This window comes from Pseudophryne corroboree, chromosome 4 (assembly GCF_028390025.1).
Source record: "Pseudophryne corroboree isolate aPseCor3 chromosome 4, aPseCor3.hap2, whole genome shotgun sequence".
Lineage (NCBI taxonomy): Eukaryota > Metazoa > Chordata > Amphibia > Anura > Myobatrachidae > Pseudophryne > Pseudophryne corroboree.
In genome coordinates, this window is record NC_086447.1 from 838,485,338 (window position 1) to 838,511,792 (window position 26,455).

General features: G+C 49.6%; 1 protein-coding gene and 1 long non-coding RNA gene across 4 annotated transcripts in view; one reads left to right on the top strand and one right to left on the bottom strand.

Moving 5' to 3' along the window:
* PLCB1 (phospholipase C beta 1) overlaps positions 1-26,455 on the bottom strand; it is a 1,298,702-nt gene that overhangs the window by 842,459 nt on the left and 429,788 nt on the right. The window lies entirely within an intron of this gene.
* The window catches only part of LOC134910490 (uncharacterized), a 212,645-nt gene continuing 210,283 nt past the window's right edge, over positions 24,094-26,455 (top strand). Inside the window, exon 1 of the long non-coding RNA XR_010176213.1 lies at positions 24,094-24,307. This is a non-coding gene — a long non-coding RNA (uncharacterized LOC134910490). The remainder of the gene's footprint in view (positions 24,308-26,455) is intronic.

Below are 26,455 nucleotides of genomic sequence, written 5' to 3' on the forward strand. Positions count from 1 at the left end.
TCCTAGGTAGACGGCTGCCAGACGCAGCAAAGTCTGAGAATACTGCACATTCCCTGTAAGCTTCCATGCTGATAGATTGTCAAAATTCTCCATTCCTGTCAACAGGGATTTTCAGCCAAAGGACTCTACACTCTACAGTGCATTTATTCTATCCTCTTACAAAAATCACTGTGTCAAAAAAAACATCAGCAGAACATAGTAACCTGCCAAATCCTAAATCAGACAGCCAAGGAGGCTTCATTATACGGTAACGTGTTCTGCTACCTAGTACTGTATATACTTTATTCATTTCTGATGTTCCAAAATCACAGAACATACAGTATATCTCATTGGTAACAGTTACAGCATATACATTATAAGGTTAATAAAATCCACATTTATCTATAGGTAACGATTTAACATTTTCATAATAATCTAAGTTTAAAGTAAAAATCTGTTTTAGACTTAAGACATACATTGGATGCTCGTTCCTGTTTGGAAAGCAGTAATGAATTGATTTTGCAATACAGCCGCCAAACTCGGGCGTCTTTACATGCGAGCCAATATGTTTCTATAATGTAACAATTTACATGGGTGGGGCCATCATGAGACCATTTGTTCTGAATGACGCCATTGTGACCCCACCTCCCACTGCTATATGTCTCATTTTGTGTTGGCGGTCATGGGGCAGTGATGATCCAACTCACAGCACTACACCCCCACGGATACCAATAGGGCAACCTGAAAACGGATCACAAGGTATTGCAGTGAAGGCCGCACCAGAATTTCGGATTACACTGAGATGTGCTCCATCTGTAGATGGTGGAATTTGTAATTATTAGATAAATATTGGTTGAAGTACACATACAGCCTTTTTCTGTTTTGCTGGAAAGGGCTGCGGAACAGACATTGTCAAAATATTGACTGTATGTATGTCTACATTATGAGCATGAACATATCAGGGTTAAGGTTAGGGTTAGGCTGCAATTAGGTTTAGGCTGTGGTTAGGAGTAGACTCTAGTTAGGGTTAGGCTGCGATTAGGGTTAGGCTGCAATTAGGTTTCGGCTGCTATTAGGTTTAGGCTGTGGTTAGGGTTAGGCTGCGGTTAGGTTTAGGCTGTGGTTAGGGATAGGCTGTAGTTAGGGTTACGCTGCAGTCAGGGTAAGGCTGTAGTTAGAGTAAGGCTGAGATTAGGGTTAGGCTGTAGTTAGGGTTAGGCTGCTGTCAGGGTTAGGGCCGTCTTAACAGCAGTGTAGGCCCCTGGGCGAAGCAACGCACTAGACACCCTACCCATCCTCCAGCAGTAAAGGTGAGGGGTGCTATCAGCAGCAGCTTTGATGTCCCGCAGGCAGTAGGTGGTGTTACTGTATATCTTACGTTCAGCATGTAGGACCTGGAGCAGTAAGTTTTGTTAATTACTCCTTTATTGCACAGATGGTGGGTGGGAGATGGGGCAGGAGGGAGAACATTAAACTGTAGAAGGGGGCATTGGGCTGAATTAAGGGGCCCTTGTACATGACTTCCATGGTGGTAGGGTGTGTTTAATACGCAGGGCAGGGGTGGATAGTGGAGTGGGCTTAATAGTAATAATTTTACGGTGGGAGGGCAGCTTGCTTGACTGCAGATATCTCCAGTACCTGGAAATAGATTTCTTAGCTGTAAATGGGATAAAAAAAACGATAGAGTTCCACCTTTCAGGAGGTACTGAGGACTTGGGGATCACAGTTCAGGAGCCAGAGCAATCCACCAACGAAAAATATAAAACTGCATACCAGGCGTGTGGAGCTGGAGCAGAGACAGGCTACTTGAAGGCCGGTTCTGGGCATGGTAGAGACAAGTTGCTAGTGTCCACTAAAAAAGGAAGAGACCCAGCTTTTGGAGTATACCCTCAGGAAAACTCTACGTCAGACAGAACCCAAGATATCTGGCCGGAAAGAGCAATTAACAGTCTTGGATGTGGACCACTGCTCTGAAGACAGATATCTCAGGTTCCCCAGTACCCCTGGAAAAAGTGAACCCTCAGCTATCAGCCTAGGACCCTTATACTACTGGGGCCCTTGGGCAACTGCCCATTGAACTTATACGAAGACAGCCCCGGTCAGGGTTAGGCTACAGTTAGTTAGACTGCGGTTAGGGTTAGGCTGCAGTTAAGGTTAGGCTGTAGCTAGGGTTAGGCTGTAGCTAGGGTCAGGCTGCGGTTAGGGTTAGGCTGTAGCTAGGGTTAGGCTGTAGCTAGGATCAGGCTGCAGTTAGGGTTAGGCTGCAATTAGGGTCTAGGCTGTAGCTAGGGTCAGGCTGTGGTTAGGGTTAGGCTGTAGCTAGGGTTAGGCTGTAGTTAGGATTAGGCTGCGCTTCGAAAGCCTAATTTAGATGTGGTTGTTCTTGCGACTGCTGTTGCTATCTTTTGCCGTACGCTATCGCAACTATATGCTAATATGGGCAGAAGCTAACCTGAGCATAGGGACGCCCACTGTAGTTGCATCATTTCCGTCCGACTTTGCTCAATTGCTGGTACATCGGTACCATCGCCACAAATTGGGTCATGTCGCAGAGTCTGAGTGCCTCTGATGCGCAGGCAGAGTTGCTCTCCAGTAGCAAGTAAGAGCACAACTGCTAGTTTATGCACGCCCAGAAAATGCTGTCTGACCGGCCATGACACGCCTGTGTTTTCCCAACCAAACCCCGTTACCTCCCCCAAATACTGTCTACCTGTCACTTTCTTTGTGACTAATTCCTTGTTATGACCGCTATAGCAATTCAATCGCTGCACGAGTGCACTGCGGCTCAGACGCATGCACAGTAAGAAAACATTGACGGATTTGCGTACAATGGGCCTAATTCAGACCTGATCGCTAGGGTGCATTTATTGCATCCCTGCGATCAGGTAGTCGCCGCCTACAGGGAGAGGGGATAGTCGCTGGGCAGGGGTGCGATCTCATGTGATCTCTGCGCAGCTCAGGACTTACTGTTCCAGTGCAATCATCTGGCCATGAGCTGACGTCAGGAACCCTCCCTTCCAACGGCTGGACACGCCTGCGTTTTTCAGGACACTCCCTGGAAACGGTCACACAAACGGCCTCTTCTTGTCAATATTCTTGCAATCGCCGGTGCGATCGCATTCTTCGTTCATTCCGTCGCTGTCCGGCGATCCCCGTCGCCCTGCGTATTGCGGAGCATACGCATGAGCAGTTCTGACTTGATCGCTGCAAAAAAACGTAGTGTGCGATCAGGTCTGAATGACGCCCAATAGCCACTTTGCAACCGCATCTAAATTAGGCTCAGAGTTAGGCTGCGGTCAGGGTTAGGTAAAATAACTCTGTCAGCATCCTCCCTGTCAACATGAATAATACCAACATAGTATACCACACCCGGTCATTTACCATAGATGAGCACATCATGCAATCCAATTAATTGTGCCACAGAAGAATGTACTGTAGTATAAATGGGAAGCTGCAATGCAATTTACAACTAAAAACATCAATCTCAATAATACTGGAATTTGCGTGGTTGCCTCTATCCAAGTCAGTATGGCGAGTATTCTTCTATGTCGGCCAGGTGGCATTTGCTCAGCTCAGACACTTGTCAAGATGCTGCACTTAGGGGGTAATTCCAAGTTGATCGCAGCAGGAAATTTTTTAGCAGTTGGGCAAAACCATGTGCACTGCAGGGGAGGCAGATATAACATGTGCAGAGAGAGTTAGATTTGGGTGGGTTATTTTGTTTCTGTGCAGGGTAAGTACTGGCTGCTTTATTTTTACACTGCAACTTAGATTGCAGATTGAACTCACCACATTCAAATCTAACTCTCTCTGCACATGTTACATCTGCCCCCCCTGCAGTGCACATGGTTTTGCCCAACTGCTAAAAAATTTCCTGCTGCGATCAACTTGGAATTACCCCCTTAGAGATTAGAGATCAGTTCTGCAAAGGACACACACTTTGGAGATGATCTCACAATTCCTCTTGAGAAGATTTGGTTTCTTCATTCTTTGCTGGGTAACCTGACAGGTGGCACAGCCTTAGAGTTCTCTGCAATGTCATACTTCATTTAAGAAAGAATGAATATGAGGAACAAGAGACCATTTGAAATTAGAATATAGAGCCTGCAGCTCCATGTCCAGCACTAACCAAACAGCTGTAAACCGTGTTGCAGTTTATGGCTTCAAGCAGCATAGTAAATAATAAGAATTTACTTACCGATAATTCTATTTCTCGTAGTCCGTAGTGGATGCTGGGGACTCCGTAAGGACCATGGGGAATAGCGGCTCCGCAGGAGACAGGGCACAAAAGTAAAAGCTTTAGGATCAGGTGGTGTGCACTGCCTGGAGGAGGGTCATAGGGGGACTATGACCCTCCTCCAAGCCTCAGTTAGGATACTGTGCCCGGACGAGCGTACACAATAAGGAAGGATTTTGAATCCCGGGTAAGACTCATACCAGCCACACCAATCACACCGTACAACCTGTGATCTGAACCCAGTTAACAGCATGATAACAGCGGAGCCTCTGAAAAGATGGCTCACAACAATAATAACCCGTTTTAGTTAACAATAACTATGTACAAGTATTGCAGACAATCCGCACTTGGGATGGGCGCCCAGCATCCACTACGGACTACGAGAAATAGAATTATCGGTAAGTAAATTCTTATTTTCTCTGACGTCCTAAGTGGATGCTGGGGACTCCGTAAGGACCATGGGGATTATACCAAAGCTCCCAAACGGGCGGGAGAGTGCGGATGACTCTGCAGCACCGAATGAGAGAACTCCAGGTCCTCCTCAGCCAGGGTATCAAATTTGTAGAATTTTGCAAACGTGTTTGCCCCTGACCAAGTAGCAGCTCGGCAAAGTTGTAAAGCCGAGACCCCTCGGGCAGCCGCCCAAGATGAGCCCACCTTCCTTGTGGAATGGGCATTTACATATTTTGGCTGTGGCAGGCCTGCCACAGAATGTGCAAGCTGAATTGTACTACACATCCAACTAGCAATCGTCTGCTTAGAAGCAAGAGCACCCAGTTTGTTTGGTGCATACAGGATAACAGCAAGTCAGTTTTCCTGACTCCAGCCGTCCTGGAAACATATATTTTCAGGGCCCTGACAACATCTAGCAACTTGGAGTCCTCCAAGTCCCTAGTAGCCGCAGGTACCACAATAAGCTGGTTCAGGTGAAACGCTGACACCACCTTAGGGAGAAACTGGGGACGAGTCCGCAGCTCTGCCCTGTCCGAATGGACAATCAGATATGGGCTTTTGTGAGACAAAGCCGCCAATTCTGACACTCGCCTGGCCGAGGCCAGGGCCAACAGCATGGTCACTTTCCATGTGAGATATTTCAAATCCACAGATTTGAGCGGTTTAAACCAATGTGATTTGAGGAATCCCAGAACTACGTTGAGATCCCACAGTGCCACTGGAGGCACAAAAGGGGGTTGTATATGCAGTACTCCCTTGACAAACTTCTGGACTTCAGGAACTGAAGCCAATTCTTTCTGGAAGAAAATCGACAGGGCCGAAATTTGAACCTTAATGGACCCCAATTTAAGGCCCATAGACACTCCTGTTTGCAGGAAATGCAGGAATCGACCGAGTTGAAATTCCTCCGTGGGGCCTTCCTGGCCTCACACCATGCAACATATTTTCGCCAAATGTGGTGATAATGTTGTGCGGTCACCTCCTTCCTGGCTCTGACCAGGGTAGGGATGACCTCTTCCGGAATGCCTTTTTCCCTTAGGATCCGGCGTTCAACCGCCATGCCGTCAAACGCAGCCGCGGTAAGACTTGGAACAGACATGATCCTTGCTGAAGCAAGTCCCTTCTTAGTATCTCTTAAAGTTCCGGGTACCAAGTCCTTCTTGGCCAATCCGGAGCCACGAGTATAGTTCTTACTCCTCTCCGTCTTATAATTCTCAGTACCTTGGGTATGAGAGGCAGAGGAGGGAACACATACACCGACTGGTACACCCACGGTGTTACCAGAGCGTCCCTGCTATTTCCTGAGGGTCTCTTGACCTGGCGCAATACCTGTCCAGTTTTTTGTTCAGACGGGACGCCATCATGTCCACCTTTGGTCTTTCCCAACGGTTCACAATCATGTGGAAGACTTCCAGATGAAGTCCCCACTCTCCCGGGTGGAGGTCGTGCCTGCTGAGGAAGTCTGCTTCCCAGTTGTCCACTCCCGGAATGAACACCGCTGACAGTGTTATCACATGATTTTTCGCCCAGCGAAGAATCCTTGCTGCCATTGCCCTCCTGCTTCTTGTGCCGCCCTGTCTGTTTACGTGGGCGACTGCCGTGATGTTGTCCGACTGGATCAGCACCGGTTGACTTTGAAGCAGAGGTCTTCCTAGGCTCAGAGCATTGTAAATTGCCCTTAGCTCCAGTATATTTATGTGGAGAGAAGTCTCCAGACTTGACCACACTCCTTGGAAATTTCTTCCCTGTGTGACTGCTCCCCAGCCTCTCAGGCTGGCATCCGTGGTCACCAGGACCCAGTCCTGAATGCCGAATCTGCTGCCCTCTAGTAGATGAGCACTCTGCAGCCACCACAGAAGAGACACCCTTGTCCTTGGAGACAGGATTATCCGCTGATGCATCTGAAGATGCGATCCGGACCATTCGTCCAGCAGATCCCACTGAAAAATTCTTGCGTGAAATCTGCCGAATGGAATCGCTTCGTAAGAAGCCACCATTTTTCCCAGGTCTCTTGTGCATTGATGCACTGACACTTGGCCTGGTTCTAGGAGGTTCCTAACTAGCTCGGATAACTCCCTGGCTTTCTCCTCCGGGAGAAACACCTTTTTCTGGACTGTGTCCAGAATCATCCCTAGGAACAGCAGACGTGTCGTCGGAATCAGCTGCGATTTTGGAATATTTAGAATCCACCCGTGCTGTCGTAGAACTACTTGAGATAGTGCTACTCCGACCTCCAACTGTTCTCTGGACCTTGCCCTTATCAGGAGATCGTCCAAGTAAGGGATAATTAAGACGCCTTTTCTTTGAAGAAGAATCATCATTTCGGCCATTACCTTGGTAAAGACCCGGGGTGCCGTGGACAATCCAAACAGCAGCGTCTGAAACTGATAGTGACAGTTCTGTACCACGAACCTGAGGTACCCTTGGTGAGAAGGGCAAATTGGGACATGGAGGTAAGCATCCTTGATGTCCAGGAACACCATATAGTCCCCTTCTTCCTGGTTCGCTATCACTGCTCTGAGTGACTCCATCTTGATTTGAACCTTTGTATGTAAGTGTTCAAAGATTTCAGATTTAGAATAGGTCTCACCGAGCCGTCTGGCTTCAGTACCACAAATAGTGTGGAATAATACCCTTTTCCTTGTTGTAGGAGGGGTACTTTGATTATCACCTGCTGGGAATACAGCTTGTGAATTGTTTCCAATACTGCCTCCCTGTCGGAGGGAGACGTTGGTAATGCAGACTTCAGGAACCTGCGAGGGGGAGACGTCTCGAACTTCCAATCTGTACCCCTGGGATACTACTTGTAGGATCCAGGGGTCCACTTGCGAGTGAGCCCACTGCGCGCTGAAACTCTTGAGCGCGCTGAAACTCTTGAGACGACCCCCCACCGCACCTGAGTCCGCTTGTACGGCCCCAGCGTCATGCTGAGGACTTGGCAGAAGCGGTGGAGGGCTTCTGTTCCTGGGAAGGAGCTGCCTGCTGCAGTCTTCTTCCCTTTCCTCTACCCCTGGGCAGATATGACTGGCCTTTTGCCCGCTTGCCCTTATGGGGACGAAAGGACTGAGGCTGAAAAGACGGTGTCTTTTTCTGCTGAGATGTGACTTGGGGTAAAAAAGGTGGATTTTCCAGCTGTTGCCGTGGCCACCAGGTCCGATGGACCGACCCCAAATAACTCCTCCCCTTTATACGGCAATACTTCCATGTGCCGTTTGGAATCTGCATCACCTGACCACTGTCGTGTCCATAAACATCTTCTGGCAGACATGGACATCGCACTTACTCTTGATGCCAGAGTGCAAATATCCCTCTGTGCATCTCGCATATATAGAAATGCATCTTTTAAATGCTCTATAGTCAATAAAATACTGTCCCTGTCAAGGGTATCAATATTTTCAGTCAGGGAATCCGACCAAGCCACCCCAGCGCTGCACATCCAGGCTGAGGCGATCGCTGGTCGCAGTATAACACCAGTATGTGTGTATATACTTTTTAGGATATTTTCCAGCCTCCTATCAGCTGGCTCCTTGAGGGCGGCCGTATCTGGAGACGGTAACGCCACTTGTTTTGATAAGCGTGTGAGCGCCTTATCCACCCTAGGGGGTGTTTCCCAACGCGCCCTAACTTCTGGCGGGAAAGGGTAGAACGCCAATAATTTTCTATCGGGGGAAACCCACGCATCATCACACACTTCATTTAATTTATCTGATTCAGGAAAAACTACAGGTAGTTTTTTCACACCCCACATAATACCCTTTTTTGTGGTACTTGTAGTATCAGAAATATGTAACACCTCCTTCATTGCCCTTAACATGTAACGTGTGGCCCTAATGGAAAATACGTTTGTTTCTTCACCGTCGACACTGGAGTCAGTGTCCGTGTCTGTGTCTGTGTCGACCGACTGAGGTAATGGGCGTTTTAAAGCCCCTGACGGTGTTTGAGACGCCTGGACAGGTACTAATTGGTTTGCCGGCCGTCTCATGTCGTCAACCGACCTTGCAGCGTGTTGACATTATCACGTAATTCCCTAAATAAGCCATCCATTCCGGTGTCGACTCCCTAGAGAGTGACATCACCATTACAGGCAATTGCTCCGCCTCCTCACCAACATCGTCCTCATACATGTCGACACACACGTACCGACACACAGCACACACACAGGGAATGCTCTGATAGAGGACAGGACCCCACTAGCCCTTTGGGGAGACAGAGGGAGAGTTTGCCAGCACACACCAAAACGCTATAATTATACAGGGACAACCTTATATAAGTGTTTTCCCTTATAGCATCTTAATATATTATAATATCGCCACACAAAATGCCCCCCCTCTCTGTTTTAACCCTGTTTCTGTAGTGCAGTGCAGGGGAGAGCCTGGGAGCCTTCCTAGCAGCGGAGCTGTGTAGGAAAATGGCGCTGTGTGCTGAGGAGAATAGGCCCCGCCCCCTTTTCGGCGGGCTTCTTCTCCCGTTTTTCTGACAACCTGGCAGGGGTTAAATACATCCATATAGCCCCAGAGGCTATATGTGATGTATTTTTAGCCAGCATAGGTACTTTCATTGCTGCCCAGGGCGCCCCCCCCAGCGCCCTGCACCCTCAGTGACCGTTGGTGTGAAGTCTGCTGAGAGCAATGGCGCACAGCTGCCGTGCTGTGCGCTACCTTAAGAAGACTGGGAAGTCTTCAGCCGCCGATTTCTGGACCTCTTCTCTCTTCAGCATCTGCAAGGGGGTCGGCGGCGCGGCTCCGGTGACCCATCCAGGCTGTACCTGTGATCGTCCCTCTGGAGCTAGTGTCCAGTAGCCTAAGAAGCCAATCCATCCTGCACGCAGGTGAGTTCACTTCTTCTCCCCTAAGTCCCTCGTTGCAGTGAGCCTGTTGCCAGCAGGACTCACTGAAAATAAAAAACCTACAAAACTTTTACTCTAAGCAGCTCTTTAGGAGAGCCACCTAGATTGCACCCTTCTCGGCCGGGCACAAAAACCTAACTGAGGCTTGGAGGAGGGTCATAGGGGGAGGAGCCAGTGCACACCACCTGATCCTAAAGCTTTTACTTTTGTGCCCTGTCTCCTGCGGAGCCGCTATTCCCCATGGTCCTTACGGAGTCCCCAGCATCCACTTAGGACGTCAGAGAAAATATATTACGGAAACGTAAATATGTGTAAATAATCAAAACACAACTAAATATAGCAACTAAGGAATTATTAGATGCTCATAGCCATGGCTTAATTCTGAGTCACTTTGTGGGGGAGATGTATCAATCTTTGGAGAGAGATAAGTGGAGAGATATAATGTACCCCCAACATACCATCAAACACAGCCTGTAAAATGGTACTTTATCTCTCTCCACTTTATCTTTCATTAAGATTTGATACACCTTCCCCTAAATGCGGCCATTTATACTGATCTTTCGTATACTGTACGTTTGTTACGGGCTGCATACGCATCTTTGTGAATATATGCACGATTCTGAGTCATATGATTCTTTGTTGGCGACAACTGGGCATTTCTGCAACTGGACGGAGATAATGCAGGACAACTGCTTTGTTGGAGTGTCATGGGTGTAAAGCCAAAATTGCTTTATATTCTGAGTGTGCACCATGGGTCTAATTTATGTTTATACACAATACCCAATTATCACACAACGTGGCGATTATTGTCAGACTGTGCATGTGCTACATGCACAAAGGTGCCACTGCGATCCCGCTCGCAATTAGGATTCAATAGAAAAGTGATTGGCAAGAAATGACCGTTTGGAGATGATAAGGGATATTCAACCTGTATCAGAATTTATCTGCTGACTTCTGTAAGCTAGTACGTGCAAAAACATGGCGTCTGAGTCGCTTCTGCTGCGTACAGTATGTGTAGCCATAGACCAACCCTTAGTCCCGATGTTCCCCATTTTTGCGTATAGGCTGTGAATGTGTACACAATTGCAAATGAGTTTGGGATGGACCGGTGGCGTCTCTTCTCAATCCTGGGCGGCAGCCTCACTTGCTAACATTAGCAGCTCTTTAGTCTATAAAATCGCAGTTGCATTTGCGTACAAACATGAATTAGGCCCTGTGTACGGCAAGGTGGGACTGTGCAATTACTAAATAAATGTATACGCTTTAGAAATTGCATTCAGTTTGCAATAATTTTGCATTCCGATCTCAGCGGAACAGTGGCTTATTTATTTTCCCATTTTATTTCTTTTTGAGGGGTTTCTTTATAAAAGTCCATAATAATTTTAGCTCACAATTACCCTGGGGTGTTTTAGTTTGCATATACAATAAGATAGGGTACCGAAATCTCTATGGGTAGCTCCTGGCTTTATATGTAAGGTCACCAGCAGAGGCTGGCTGGCTGGCAAGGGGGACAGGGTGCCATCTGCCCCCATGGCCAGTAAAATTGAAGTGATCCGGGGCCGCTTGGCTGCGGGAAGCAAACAGAGGTCCAACTGCTTCCGAGTGCTCTGAGTTATAATGTTTAATCGTGCCTGGATGCTGTTCAGCTAGCAGAAAATGGCTGCCCCTATAGTAGGCTATAAGAAAATGGCCACTGATGACCAATGGAGAGCCAGGTGTCCTTTCCCAGGACCCTAGGGGCTGGAGAGTGGATAAAGGGCTCAGGGCTTATAGAAGGAGTTGGGCTGCTCTTCATTCTGCTAGAGTATGTACAGGGAGGGGCAGCAAAGGTCAGTACAGGTTGGAGCAGTCTAGAGTAGTGCTATGTGAACTCCATGCATAAAGAGTGAAATTGTGGGCCAGCTTCACCTGTGGAGAGATTGTATCGGGAGTCAGCAGCTGTCTGCAAACTAAAGCAGATAAAAACTAGTACACTGGTACAGGTTGAGTATCCCATATCCAAATATTCCGAAATACGGAATATTCCGAAATACGGACTTTTTTGAGCGAGAGTGAGATTGTGAAACCTTTGTTTTTTGATGGCTCAATGTACACAAACTTTGTTTAATACACAGTTATTAAAAATATTGTATTAAATGACCTTCAGGCTGTGTGTATAAGGTGTATATGAAACATAAATGAATTGTGTGAATGTACACACACTTTGTTTAATGCACAAAGTTATAAAAAATATTGGCTAAAATTACCTTCAGGCTGTGTGTATAAGGTGTATATGTAACATAAATGCATTCTGTGCTTAGATTTAGGTCCCATCACCATGATATCTCATTATGGTATGCAATTATTCCAAAATACGGAAAAATCCCATATCCAAAATACCTCTGGTCCCAAGCATTTTGGATAAGGGAGACTCAACCTGTATTGTACTGTATAGCTCCACCTGTGCCCCCACATTGTAGACACTGCCACTGTAAAGCTCTAACCCCATGTACACTGACACTGTGCTGTCCGACCAGTGCCACCACTGTGTATACTCTGTCACTGTGCATCCCCCTCTGACCTCACCACTGTGTACACTGTGCAGCCCCCCTTTCACTGTACTGACCCCCTCTAACCCCACCCTGTGTACACTGGTACTATGCAGCCTCAACTGTGCCCACTGACACCATGCATTCCCCATGTACCGCCACCCTGTGTACACTGGTACTATGTAGCTCAGCGATGGACTGGGGCTGTACACCGGGCCGGGCATTTGAGCGCGCGGGGGCGCGCGCATACGTCACGGGAACGCGCTGCCATGGTGTACGGGGTCGCACCGCAAGTCCGGGGTGGGGGTAGGGGGGGAGGGGATACGAATCGCGGCACGCCCCCATTTCCATGGAGACCGGTGGGGGCTCCTGAACCAGAGACCCGCTCTCTGAAGGACCGGATCGGCCCACCTGCCCATCGGCCCTTCTGGCATGTGCCAGAAGTGACAGATGGCCAGTACAGCCCTGCTGTAGCCCCACCTGTGCCCCCACCCTGTGTACACTGGTACTATGCAGCCCACCTGTGCCCACTGACACCGAGCATCCCCCTGTGCCCCCACCCTGTGTACACTGGTACTATGCAGCCCACCTGTGCCCACTGACACCATGCATCCCCCCTGTGCCCCCACCCTGTGTACACTGGTACTATGCAGCCCACCTGTGCCCACTGACACCGAGCATCCCCCTGTGCCCCCACCCTGTGTACACTGGTACTATGCAGCCCACCTGTGCCCACTGACACCATGCATCCCCCCTGTACCCCCACCCTGTGTACACTGGTACTATGCAGCCCACCTGTGCCCCCTGACACCGTGCATCCCTCCTGTGCCCCCACCCTGTGTACACTGGTACTATGCAGCCCACCTGTGCCCCCTGACACCGTGCATCCCTCCTGTGCCCCCACCCTGTGTACACTGGTACTATGCAGCCTCACCTGTGCCTACTGACACCATGCATCCCCTCTGTGCACACTGGTACTATGCAGCCCACCTATGCCCACTGACACCATGCATCCCCCTTGTGCCCTCACCCTGTGCACACTGGTACTATGCAGCCCACCTGTGCCCACTGACACTGTGCATCCCCCCTGTGCCCCCACCCTGTGTACACTGGTACTATGCAGCCCAGCTGTGCCCACTGACACCATGCATCCCCCCTGTGCCCCCACCTTTTGTACACTGGTACTATGCAGCCCACCTGTGCCCACTGACACCATGCATCCCCTCTGTGCACACTGGTACTATGCACCCCTGATGCCCACTGACACCATGCACCCCCTGTGCCCTCACCCTGTGTACAATGGTGCTATGCAGCCCCATCTGTGACCACTGACACCGTGCATCCCCCTGTGCCCCCACCCTGTGCACACTGGTACTATGCAGCCCAGCTGTGCCCACTGACACCATGCATCCCTCCTGTGCCCCCACCCTGTGTACACTGGTACTATGCAGCCCCATCTGTGACCACTGACACCGTGCATCCCCCTGTGCCCCCACCCTGTGCACACTGGTACTATGCAGCCCACCTGTGCCCCCTGATACCGTGCATCCCTCCTGTGCCCCCACCCTGTGTACACTGGTACTATGCAGCCCACCTGTGCATACTGACACCATGCATCCCCTCTGTGTACACTGGTACTATGCACCCCTGATGCCCACTGACACCATGCACTCCCTGTGCCCTCACCCTGTGTACAATGGTGCTATGCAGCCTCACCTGTGCCCACTGACACCGAGCATCCCCCTGTGCCCTCACCCTGTGTACAATGGTGCTATGCAGCCTCACCTGTGCCTACTGACACCGTGCATAATCACAAATCACAAGTGAAATAATCATCATATCCTACCTCCCAACTGTCCTGATTTTTGCGGGACAGTCCGTTTTTTTTCAGTGGAGACAGAGGGAGAGGGGACATGCCAGTGGATCACAGGCATGCCAGCGTATCACAGAGCGCTGGGCATGCCCTCTCAGTGACAAAAACTGGGTGTGGCTCCCGATCGCGGCACTCCTGTGAAGCCACGCCCCATTTTGCATAGGCCATGCCCCTTTTCAAAATCATCCGCGGCTACACCGCGCAAGTGTCCCTCTTCCTCACTTCTAAATGTTGGGAGATATGATCTTATATATTTAATATATTGGGCTACTGCGATCAGTTAGTGCATGCACAATGGGGCAGACAGTATGGGGGTCATTCAGAGTTGATCGCTCGGTAGCTACTTTTAGCAGCCGTGCAAACGTATAGTCGCCGCCCATGGGGGAGTGTATTTTCGCTTTGCAAGTGTGCGAACGCGTGTGCAGTCGAGCAGGACGAAAAAGTTTTTTGCAGTTTCTGAGTAGCTCTGGACTTACTCAGCCCTTGCGATCACTTCAGTCTTTTTGGTCCCGGAATTAACGTCAGACACTCGCCCTGCAAACACTTGGACACGCCTGCGTTTTCCCTACCACTCCCAGAAAATGGTCAGTTGACACCCATAAACTCCTTCTTCCTGTCAATCTCCTTGCGATCGGCTGTGTGAATGGATTCTTTGTTAAATCCATCGCCCAGCAACGATTCGCTTTGTACCCGTACGACGCGCCTGCGCATTGCAGTGCATACGCATGTGCAGTAGTAACCTGTTCACTGCGCGGCGAAAAACGGCAGCGAGCTATCAACTCGGAATGACCCCCCATGTGCACTCCAATACACACTTTCACACTGTGAATATTATAAATATATACACATATATGTATGTGTGTCCTGATTGTGTCACAATAAGACAAGACACAAAGGCACAAAAATGTAAAAGTTCCTCTTCTCTCCAAAGTAAACACAACATGTTTCAAACATGCTGTGACTTTTTCAAAATAAAAATAGCTTTTCCACGCTTATAATTCAATCCACATTTAATGGTACATTTCAGCCTCTCTTTAATCATACTTTACAATTGCCTGTAGCACTGGACGTAATAGAGGAAGAGTAATTTTGGTTCCAGCTATAAAGAAAATTAGGAACAGATATGTGTACATTTTAAAGCTTGTTGCATTTAAAGCTTCAGATGCTTTAGATGAATGTTCAGAAACAGATTTCTTTCTATTATAGAGATGGCAAAAGAAAAAAAATGTAGTCGCAAAAACAGCCTTTTCTCTCTATAAAACATTTGGTATGTCTGTTTCATTTTTACTATATCAAAAGCACACATTAAAGTTATAGTTGTTTTGATGTTTTGTAGCTGGGCTTGATTTCCTAAATTTCTGCTGAAGCCTGGATTTAGCGCTGAGAAAATAAAATGTGAAACATCGTATCAAATATCACTTAACGCAATTATGGGATTAAAAGATAACTCCAATTATTTACTGATGTTATATCTAAGCTCTGCATAGGCAAACACAGGGGGGTTTCCGGATGCCCAGAAACCCCCCTCCTCTTGGCCTGTGGCTCAAATTATGACAACAGCAGTAGTATAATACGATTGCTATACCTTCCACAAAATGCAGTTTAAGGGACAGAGCAGAACTGCTGCGCATGCCCAGTGGTAGCAGCTTTTTCTACCAAGCTTGCTGTGCGTGGATCTGAGCCCTCAGTCAGTGCGCTGGACCAGAGAGTAGCTGCCAGCAAGAAGAGACAGGAATCTTACCATGAGGTGGAAGAATATGCTTAGAAAGTGCAGTTTTGACTCCTAATGGTTATTATTATGTTTGTGTATTTATTTATTTATTTATTATGGGATGTTTAACCTTTTCCTGACAACTTATTTTAAATATATTAGTTAAATATGTTTGATACAGCCTATACTATAGGCCAGTGGTCTCCAACCTTAATTTGGGTGTGAGCTACTCGAGAAAAATTAAACCTCCTGAGGAGCGACTCAAGTTTAAAAAAAAAATACTGTAGTTGAATGGTTGCTGGCGCTCTCTCTTAGTGTTAAGACTGGACTCGTGGGCTGTGGCATAGCTATAAATTTTGCACCCTCCGGTCAAAAAAGTTTCTGGCACCCTTCCTATTGCTATATTAAAAGTAAAGAATTGGCACGTGCCATGGGCATGCGTGCTCCAAAAAGAGGGTGTGACCTCACTGCAAGGGGTGTGGTACTGCAGGAAATGACTACCTTATACTCCAGTTTTGCAACCTGCACACCTAGATATAGGGGGTCATTCCGAGTTGATCGCTCGCTACATAGTTTTAGCAGCCGTGCAAACGCTATGCCGCCGCCCACTGGGAGGTGTATTTTAGCTTAGCAGAGGTGCGAACGCATGTGCAGCCGAGCTCTGCAAAAAAAGTTTGTGCAGTTTCAGAGTAGCTCTGAACCTACTCAGCGCTTGCGATCACTTCAGCCTATTCGTGTCCGGATTTGACGTCATACACCCGCCCAGCAAATGCACAGCCATGCCTGCGTTTTTTCAGACACGCCTGCGTTTTTGCAAACACTCTCTGAAGACGGTCAGTTGACACCCAGAAACGCCCCCTTCCTGTCAATCTCATGGGACCGTCAGTGCGACTGAAAACTTTGCTAGAACCTGTGCACAACCACAACGGGCTTTGTACCCGTACGACGTGAGTGTTCATTGCGGCCCATACGCATGTGCAGAAATGCAGATCTTTAGCCTGATCGCTGCCCTGCGAACAACAGCAGCTAGCGATCAACTCGGAATGACCCCCATTGGCCACTGCAGGAAAATAAAATCCTGATTTATGCCTGTTACATTATTTGTCATTTTTCCTCCTTATGGTAATGGCCGTTAAACATTATGCTACACACCGCAATGCCCGTGACACATTTTACCACACACCTTAATGCCACTTACACAATATGCCACACATGTAATGCGTGTTACACATTATGCCACACATCGCAGTGCTTCTGACACATTATTCCACATACCGGAATGCCCCTAACACATTATGCCACATACCGCAATGCCCGCGATACATTATGCCACACACTGCAACACCTGTGATACATTATGCCACATACCGCAATGCCCGTGATACATTATGCCACATACCGCAATGCCCGTGATACATTATGCCACACACCGCAATTCCCATGATACATTATGCCACACACCATAATGCCCATTACACATTATATCACACACCGCAATGCCCGTTATACATTATGCCACACACTGTAATGGCCATTACTCATTATGCCCCACAGTAAGGTTTCTAATTAATTTTCTCTATCGTCCTAAGTGGATGCTGGGGTTCCTGAAAGGACCATGGGGAATAGCGGCTCCGCAGGAGACAGGGCACAAAAAAGTAAAGCTTTTACCAGATCAGGTGGTGTGCACTGGCTCCTCCCCCTATGACCCTCCTCCAGACTCCAGTTAGATTTTGTGCCCGAACGAGAAGGGTGCAATCTAGGTGGCTCTCCTAAAGAGCTGCTTAGAGAAAGTTTAGCTTAGGTTTTTTACTTTACAGTGAGTCCTGCTGGCAACAGGATCACTGCAACGAGGGACTTAGGGGAGAAGTAGTGAACTCACCTGCGTGCAGAGTGGATTTGCTGCTTGGCTACTGGACACTAGCTCCAGAGGGACGATCACAGGTACAGCCTGGATGGTCACCGGAGCCGCGCCGCCGGCCCCCTTGCAGACGCTGAAGAGAGAAGAGGTCCAAAATCGGCGGCTGAAGACTCCTGAGTCTTCATAAAGGTAGCGCACAGCACTGCAGCTGTGCGCCATTTTCCTCTCAGCACACTTCACACAACAGTCACTGAGGGTGCAGAGCGCTGGGGGGGGCGCTCTGAGAGGCAAATAAAAACCTTATTAGAGGCAAAAAATACCTCACATATAGCCCACAGAGGCTATATGGAGATATTTAACCCCTGCCTAACTTCAAAAATAGCGGGAGACGAGGCCGCCGAAAAAGGGGCGGGGCCTATCTCCTCAGCACACAGCGCCATTTTCTCTCACAGAAAAGCTGGAGAGAAGGCTCCCAGGCTCTCCCCTGCACTGCACTACAGAAACAGGGTTAAAACAGAGAGGGGGGGCACTGATTTTGGCGATATTGTATATATATAAAAGATGCTATAAGGGAGAAACACTTATATAAGGTTGTCCCTATATAATTATAGCGTTTTTGGTGTGTGCTGGCAGACTCTCCCTCTGTCTCCCCAAAGGGCTAGTGGGTCCTGTCCTCTGTCAGAGCATTCCCGGTGTGTGTGCTGTGTGTCGGTACGTGTGTGTCGACATGTATGAGGACGATGTTGGTGAGGAGGCGGAGAAATTGCCTGTAATGGTGATGTCACTCTCTAGGGAGTCGACACCGGAATGGATGGCTTATTTAGAGAATTACGTGAGAATGTCAACACGCTGCAAGGTCGGTTGACGACATGAGACGGCCGACAATCTATTAGGACCGGTCCAGGCGTCTCAGAAACACCGTCAGGGGTTTTAAAAACGCCCATTTACCTCAGTCGGTCGACACAGACACAGACACGGACACTGAATACAGTGTCGACGGTGAATAAACAAACGTATTTCTCATTAGGGCCACACGTTAAGGGCAATGAAGGAGGTGTTACGTGTTTCTGATACTACAAGTACCACAAGAAAGGGTATTATGTGGGAGTGAAAAAACTACCTGTAGTTTTTCCTGAATCAGATAAAATAAAATGAAGTGTGTGATGATGCGTAGGGTTACCCCGATAGCAAATATTGGCGTTATACCCTTTCCCGCCAGAAATTAGGGTACGTTGGGAAACACCCCTTAGGGTGATAAGGCGCTCACACGCTTATCAAGTGGCGTTACCGTCTCCAGATACGGCCGCCCTCAAGGAGCCAGCTGATAGGAAGCTGGAAAAATATCCTAAAAAGTATATACACACATACGGTGGTTATACTGCGACCAGCGATCGCCATCAGCCTGGAGATGCAGTGCTGGGTTGGCTTGGTCGGATTCCCTGACTGAAAATATTTTATTCATGTAGAGCATTTAATAGGATGCATTCTATATATATGTATGTGAGATGCACAGAGGGATATTTGCTCTCTGGCATCAAGATAAGTGCGTTGTCCATATCTCCCAGAAGATGTCAGGGACACGACAGTGGTCAGGTGATACAGATCCCATACGGCAGATGGAAGTATTGCTGTATAAAGGGAAGGAGTTATTTGGGGGTCGGTCCATCGGACCTGGGGACCACAGCAACAGCTGGGAAATCCAACCTTTTTTACCCCAAGTTACATCTCAGCTAAAAAAGACACCGTCTTTTCAGCCTCAATCTTTCCTTTCCCATGAGGGCATGCAGGCAAAAGGCCAGTCATATCTGCCCAGACATAGAGGTAAGGGAAGTAGACTGCAGCAGGCAGCCCTTTCCCAGGAAAAGAAGCCCTCCACCGCGTCTGCCAAGTCCTCAGCATGACGCTGGGGCCGTGCAAGCGGACTCAAGGTGGGGGGGTAGTCTCAAGAGTCTCAGGGCGCAGTGGGATCACTCGCAAGTTGACCCCTAGATCGTACGAGTATTATCCCAGGGGTAAAGATTGGAGAGTCGAGACATCTTCTCCTCGCAGCTTCCTGAAGTCTGCTTTACCAACGGCTCCCTCCGACAGGGAGGCAGCATTGGAAACAATTCACAAGCTGTATATCCAGCAGGTGATAATCAAAGTACCCCTCCTACGACAAGGAAAAGGGTATTATTTTTCCACACTATATTGTGGTACTGAAGCCAGACGGCTTGGTGACACATAGTCTAAATCTAAAATGTTTTGAACACTTACATAAAAGGTTCAAATCGAGATAAAGTCACTCAGAGCAGTGATAGCGAACCGGAAAAAAGGGGACTATATGGTGTCCCTGGACATCAAGGATTACCTCCATGTCCAAAATTTGTCCTTCTCATCAAGGGTACCTCTGGTTCGTGGTACAGAACTGTCAATATCAGTTTCAGACGATGCCGTTTGAATTATCCACGGCACCCCGGGCCTTTTTACCAAGGTAATGGCCGAAAAGATGTTTCTTCAAAGAAAAAAGGCATCTAAATTATCCCTTACTTGCACGACCTAAAAAGGGCAAGTTCCAGAGAACAGTTGGAGGTCGGAAGAGCACTATCTAAAGTAGTTCTTCGACGGCACGACTGGATTCTAAATATTCCAAGAATCGCAGCTGTTTTCCGACGATACGTCTGCTGTTCCTAGGGATGATTCTGGACACGGTTCAGAAAAAGGTTTTTCTTCCCGAGGAAAAAGCCAAGGAGTTATCCGACCTGTCAGGAACCTCCTAAAACCAGGAAAGGTGTCTGTACATCAATGCACAAGAGTCCTGGGAAAAATGGTGGCTTTTTACGAAGCAATTCCATTCGGCAGATTCCATGCAAGAATTTTCCAAAGGGATCTGTTGGACAAATGGTCAGGGTCGCATCCTCAGATGCACCTGCGAATAACCCTGTCGCCAAGGACAAGGGTATATCTTCTGTGGTGGTTGCAAAAGGCTCATCTATTGGAGGGCCGCAGATTCGGCATACAGGATTTGATCCTGGTGACCACGGACGCCAGCCTGAGAGGTTGGGGAGCAGTCACACAAGGAAGAAACTTCCAGGGGGTATGGACGAACCTGGAAAAGTCTATTCACATAAACATTCTGGTACTAAGAGCAATCTAAAATGCTCTAAGCCAGGCGGAACCACTCCTGCAAGGAAAACCGGTGTTGATTCAGTCGGACAACATCACGGCGGTCGCCCATGTAAACAGACAGGGCGGCACAAGAAGCAGGAGTGCAATGGCAGAAGCTGCCAAGATTCTTCGCTGGGCGGAGAATCACGTAATAGCACTGTCAGCAGTGTTCTTCCCGGGCGTGGACAACTGGGAAGCAGACTTCCTCAGCAGACACGATATACACCCGGGAGAGGGGGGTCTTCATCCAGAAGTCTTCCACATGCTAATAAACTGTTGGGAAAGACCAATGGTAGACATGATGGCGTCTCGCCTCAACAAGAAACTGGACAAGTATTGCGCCAGGTCAAGAGATCCACAGGCAATAGCTGTGGACGCACTGGTAACACCTTGGGTGTACAAATCAGTATATGTGTTTCCTCCTCTGCCTCTCATACCAAAGGTATTGAAGATTATACGGTGAGGAGGAGTAAGAAATACTAGTGGCTCCGGATTGGCCAAGAAGGACTTGGTACCCGGAACTTCAAGAGTTGGTCACGGACGACCCGTGCCCTCTACTTCTGAGAAGGGACCTGCTACAACAGGGTCCCTGTCTCTTTCAAGACTTACCGCGGCTGCGTTTGACGGCATGGCGGTTGAACGCCAGATCCTAAAAGGGAAAGGCATTCCAGAAGAAGTCATTCCTACCTTGATTAAGGCAAGGAAGGAAGTCACCGCGAAACATTATCACCGCATTTGGCGAAAATATGTCGCGTGGTGCGAGGATCGGAGTGTTCCGACGGAGGAATTTCAACTGGGTCGTTTCCTACATTTCCTACAATCAGGATTGTCTAGGGGTCTCAAATTGAGATCTATTAAGGTTCAAATTTCGGCCCTGTCAATATTCTTCCAAAAAGAATTGGCCTCAGTTCCTGAGGTACAGACTTTTGTTAAAGGAGTACTGCATATACAGCCTCCTGTGGTGCCTCCGGTGGCACCGTGGGATCTAAATGTAGTTTTAGATTTCCTCAAATCCCATTGGTTTGAACCATTGAAAAAGGTGGATTTTAAATATCTCACATGGAAAGTGACTATGTTACTGGCCCTGGCTTCCGCCAGGAGAGTATCTGAATTGGCGGCTTTATCTTATAAAAGCCCTTATCTAATCTTCCATTCGGATAGGGCAGAACTGAGGACTCGTCCGCATTTTCTCCCTAAGGTGGTATCAGCGTTTCACCTGAACCAACCTATTGTGGTGCCTGCGGCCACTGGCGACTTGGAGGACTCCAAGTTGTTGGACGTTGTCAGAGCCTTAAAAATATACATTTCAAGGACGGCTGAAGTCAGAAAATCTGACTCGCTGTTGATACTATATGCACCCAACAAGTTGGGTGCCCCTGCTTCTAAGCAGACGATTGCTCGTTGGATTTGTAACACAATTCAACTTGCTCATTCTGTGGCAGGCCTGCCACAGCCTAAATCTGTTAAGGCCCATTCCACAAGGAAGGTGGGCTCATCTTGGGCGGCTGCCCGAGGGGTCTCGGCATTACAATTCTGCCGAGCAGCTACATGGTCGGGGGAAAACACGTTTGTAAAATTCTACAAATTTGATACCCTGGCAAAAGAGGACTTGGAATTCTCTCATTCGGTGCTGCAGAGTCATCCGCACTCTCCCGCCCGTTTGGGAGCTTTGGTATAATCCCCATGGTCCTTTCAGGAACCCCAGCATCCACTTAGGACGATAGAGAAAATAAGAATTTACTTACCGATAATTCTATTTCTCGGAGTCCGTAGTGGATGCTGGGCGCCCATCCCAAGTGCGGATTATCTGCAATACTGTACATAGTTATTGTTAACAAATTCGGGTTATATTGTTAAGGAGCCATCTTTAAGAGGCTCTTTCTGTTATCATACTGTTAACTGGGTTTAGATCACAAGTTGTACGGTGTGATTGGTGTGGCTGGTATGAGTCTTACCCGGGATTCAAATTGCCTCCCTTATTGTGTACGCTCGTCCGGGCACAGTACCTAACTGGAGTCTGGAGGAGGGTCATAGGGGGAGGAGCCAGTGCACACCACCTGATCTGGTAAAAGCTTTACTTTTTTGTGCCCTGTCTCCTGCGGAGCCGCTATTCCCCATGGTCCTTTCAGGAACCCCAGCATCCACTACGGACTCCGAGAAATAGAATTATCGGTAAGTAAATTCTTATTTTAAATTACCTGCTCATTGTCAGGGGTCTCATGCTCATTGCCAGGGGTTTCATGCTCGTTGCCAGGGGTTTCATGCTCTGGGTTCCATGTTTGTTGCCAGGGGTGTCATGCTCATTGCCAGGGGACTTGTTGCCGGTGGTGTAATGTTCGTTGCCAGTGGTGTAGTGCTCTGCATGTCATGGTTGTTGCCAGGGGTGTAATGCTCTGCGTGTCATGTTCGTTGCCAGGGGTGTAATGCTCTGCGTGTCATGTTCGTTGCCAGGTGTGTAATGCTCTGCGTCTCATGCTCGTTGCTAGGGGTGTATTGCTCTGTGTCATGCTTGTTGTCAGAGGTGTAATGCTCTGCATGTCATGCTTGTTGTCAGGGGTGTAATGCTCGGTACAGGTGTGTAATGCTCTGCGTTTGATGCTCGTTGCTAGGGGTGTATTGCTCTGTGTGTCATGCTTGTTGTCAGAGGTGTAATGCTCTGCGTGTCATGCTTGTTGACAGGGGTGTAATGACCTGCATGTCATGCTCGTTGCCAGGGGTGTAATGCTCTGCGTGTCATGCTTGTTGTCAGGGTTGTAATGCTCATTACAGGGGTGTAATGGAAGTGTCCGAAGCGCCAGTGCTGAGCACTCCCAGCACTTCTGGGTATCTATAGTGCTGTGCTGCCTGACAGACACTAGAGGTCAAGTATGACCTCTAGCGTCTGTCTCCGCCACGAAGGAGGAGCGCTACGGACCGGCCTTGGGGAGTCAATTGCGGACTCCCCCGAAGCAACCCGGATTGCAGCTGTGAGCAACCCGTTGTGCGCGAGTGACGGGTTGCCGACCGCTGCTATAGGCCATCTATAGTGTTAACTATTACTACTGTATTCCATACAGTATCAAATGTATAAATTACCAATCTGTACATTAATGTCCAGAGTTGCTACTCGGTTCTTCTACTGCGCTCCCATACTCTCACACTTACTCCAATGTTCACAAGAGTGGGAGATTGTGGATTACATTTAGAAACTCCCCTCTGGAAATCCCACGTTTTCCCCTGTATTTTTATGTCTTCTATAGTACTGTATTATTGCCTTAGCCCAGGGGCGTCGGAATAGGGGGGGCAAGGGGGCAGCTCGCTCCCCCCAAACATGAGAGAGGCGCCTCTGCAAAGCAGGGAGGCGCTCTCCCTGCTTTGCTACTCTGCAGCTGCCGATTGCCGCTGTGCCTGTCACACTGCATGACAGGCAGCAGCGCTGGCAGCACAGGGATGGGAGGAGGGGTTAGCTTGTACTCACTGAGAGCAGCAGCAGGGGAAGTCCCTGCAACTCACTGCGGTGCCTCGTCTCCTCCCCTCCCTGGTATCAGCAATAAGGTCAGAAGAACATGTGCCGAGCAGTGATTGGAGGAGCTCGGCACATGCTGATTAGAAGAGCCCCTGATTGGAGGAGCTGTCACATGCTCCTCTGACCCCTGAAACACGGAGGATGTCACACAGCATGGCCCTTGTCTAAATGTGAGTAATGTATTCAACCTGACTCCTCTGTCTCCATAGCTCCTGCCTGTCTCTGCCACCCTCTCTATGCAGCTGCTGTCTCTCTCTGACTGCTACATGTTTTTCTCTTTGCCCAGCATCTGCCAGCCCTCTCCGCAGCATCTGTCCCCCCCTCTCTCTGCCCATTATCTGTCCCCCTCTCTGCAGCATCTGTCCCCCCTTCTCTCTGCCCAGCATCTACTCCCCCTCTTTCTGACCATCATCTGCCCCCCTCTCTGCAGCATCTGCCTCCCCTCTCTCTGCCCATCATCTGTCCTCTCCACAGCATCTGTCCCCCCTTCTCTCTGCCCAGCATCTGCTCTCCCTCTTTCTGCCCCCCTCTCCGCAGCATCTGCCTCCCCTCTCTCTGCCCATCATCTGCCCCCCACTCCGCATTATCTGTCCCACCCTCTCTCTGCCCATCATCTGTCCCCCTCTCCACAGCATTTGTCCCCCCTTCTCTCTGCGCAGCTTCTGCTCCCCCTCTTTCTGCCCATCATCTGCCCCCCCTCTCCACAGCATCTGTCCCCCCTCTCTCTGCCAATCATCTGCCCCCCTCTCCACAGCATTTGTCCCCCCTTCTCTCTGCGCAGCTTCTGCTCCCCCTCTTTCTGCCCATCATCTGCCCCCCCCTCTCCACAGCATCTGTCCCCCCTCTCTCTGCCCATCATCTGTCCCCCTCTCCGCAGCATTTGCCCCCCCTTCTCTCTGCGCAGCATCTGCTCCCCCTCTTTCTGCCCATCATCTGCCCCCCCCCTCTCCACAGCATCTGTCCCCCCCTCTCTCTGCCCATTATCTGTCCCCCTCTCTGCAGCATCTGTCCCCCCTTCTCTCTGCCCAGCATCTACTCCCCCTCTTTCTGACCATCATCTGCCCCCCTCTCTGCAGCATCTGCCTCCCCTCTCTCTGCCCATCATCTGTCCTCTCCACAGCATCTGTCCCCCCCTCTCTCTGCCCATTATCTGTCCCCCTCTCTGCAGCATCTGTCCCCCCTTCTCTCTGCCCAGCATCTACTCCCCCTCTTTCTGACCATCATCTGCCCCCCTCTCTGCAGCATCTGCCTCCCCTCTCTCTGCCCATCATCTGTCCTCTCCACAGCATCTGTCCCCCCTTCTCTCTGCCCAGCATCTGCTCTCCCTCTTTCTGCCCCCCTCTCCGCAGCATCTGCCTCCCCTCTCTCTGCCCATCATCTGCCCCCCACTCCGCATTATCTGTCCCACCCTCTCTCTGCCCATCATCTGTCCCCCTCTCCACAGCATTTGTCCCCCCTTCTCTCTGCGCAGCTTCTGCTCCCCCTCTTTCTGCCCATCATCTGCCCCCCCCTCTCCACAGCATCTGTCCCCCCTCTCTCTGCCAATCTGCCCCCCTCTCCGCAGCATCTGTCCCACCCTCTCTCTGCCCATCATCTGCCCCCCTCTCCACAGCATTTGTCCCCCCTTCTCTCTGCGCAGCTTCTGCTCCCCCTCTTTCTGCCCATCATCTGCCCCCCCCTCTCCACAGCATCTGTCCCCCTTCTCGCTGCCCAGCATCTGCTCCCCTCTTTCTGCCCATCATCTGCCCCCCCCTCTCCACAGCATCTGTCCCCCCTCTCTCTGCCCATCATCTGTCCCCCTCTCCGCAGCATTTGCCCCCCCCTTCTCTCTGCGCAGCATCTGCTCCCCCTCTTTCTGCCAATCATCTGCCCCCCCCCTCTCCACAGCATCTGTCCCCCTCTCTCTGCCCAGCATCTGCTCCCCCTCTTTCTGCCCATCATCTGCCCCCCCCTCTCCACAGCATCTGTCCCCCCTCTCTCTGCCAATCATCTGCCCCCCTCTCCGCAGCATCTGTCCCACCCTCTCTCTGCCCATCATCTGTCCCCCTCTCCACAGCATTTGTCCCCCCTTCTCTCTGCGCAGCTTCTGCTCCCCCTCTTTCTGCCCATCTGCCCCCCCCTCTCCACAGCATCTGTCCCCCCTCTCTGCCCAGCATCTGCTCCCCTCTTTCTGCCCATCATCTGCCCCCCCCCTCTCCACAGCATCTGTCCCCCCTCTCTCTGCCCATCATCTGCCCCCTCTCCGCAGCATCTGTCCCCACTCTCTCTGCCCAGCATCTGCCCCCTCTTTCTGCACATCATCTGCCCCCCTCTCCGCA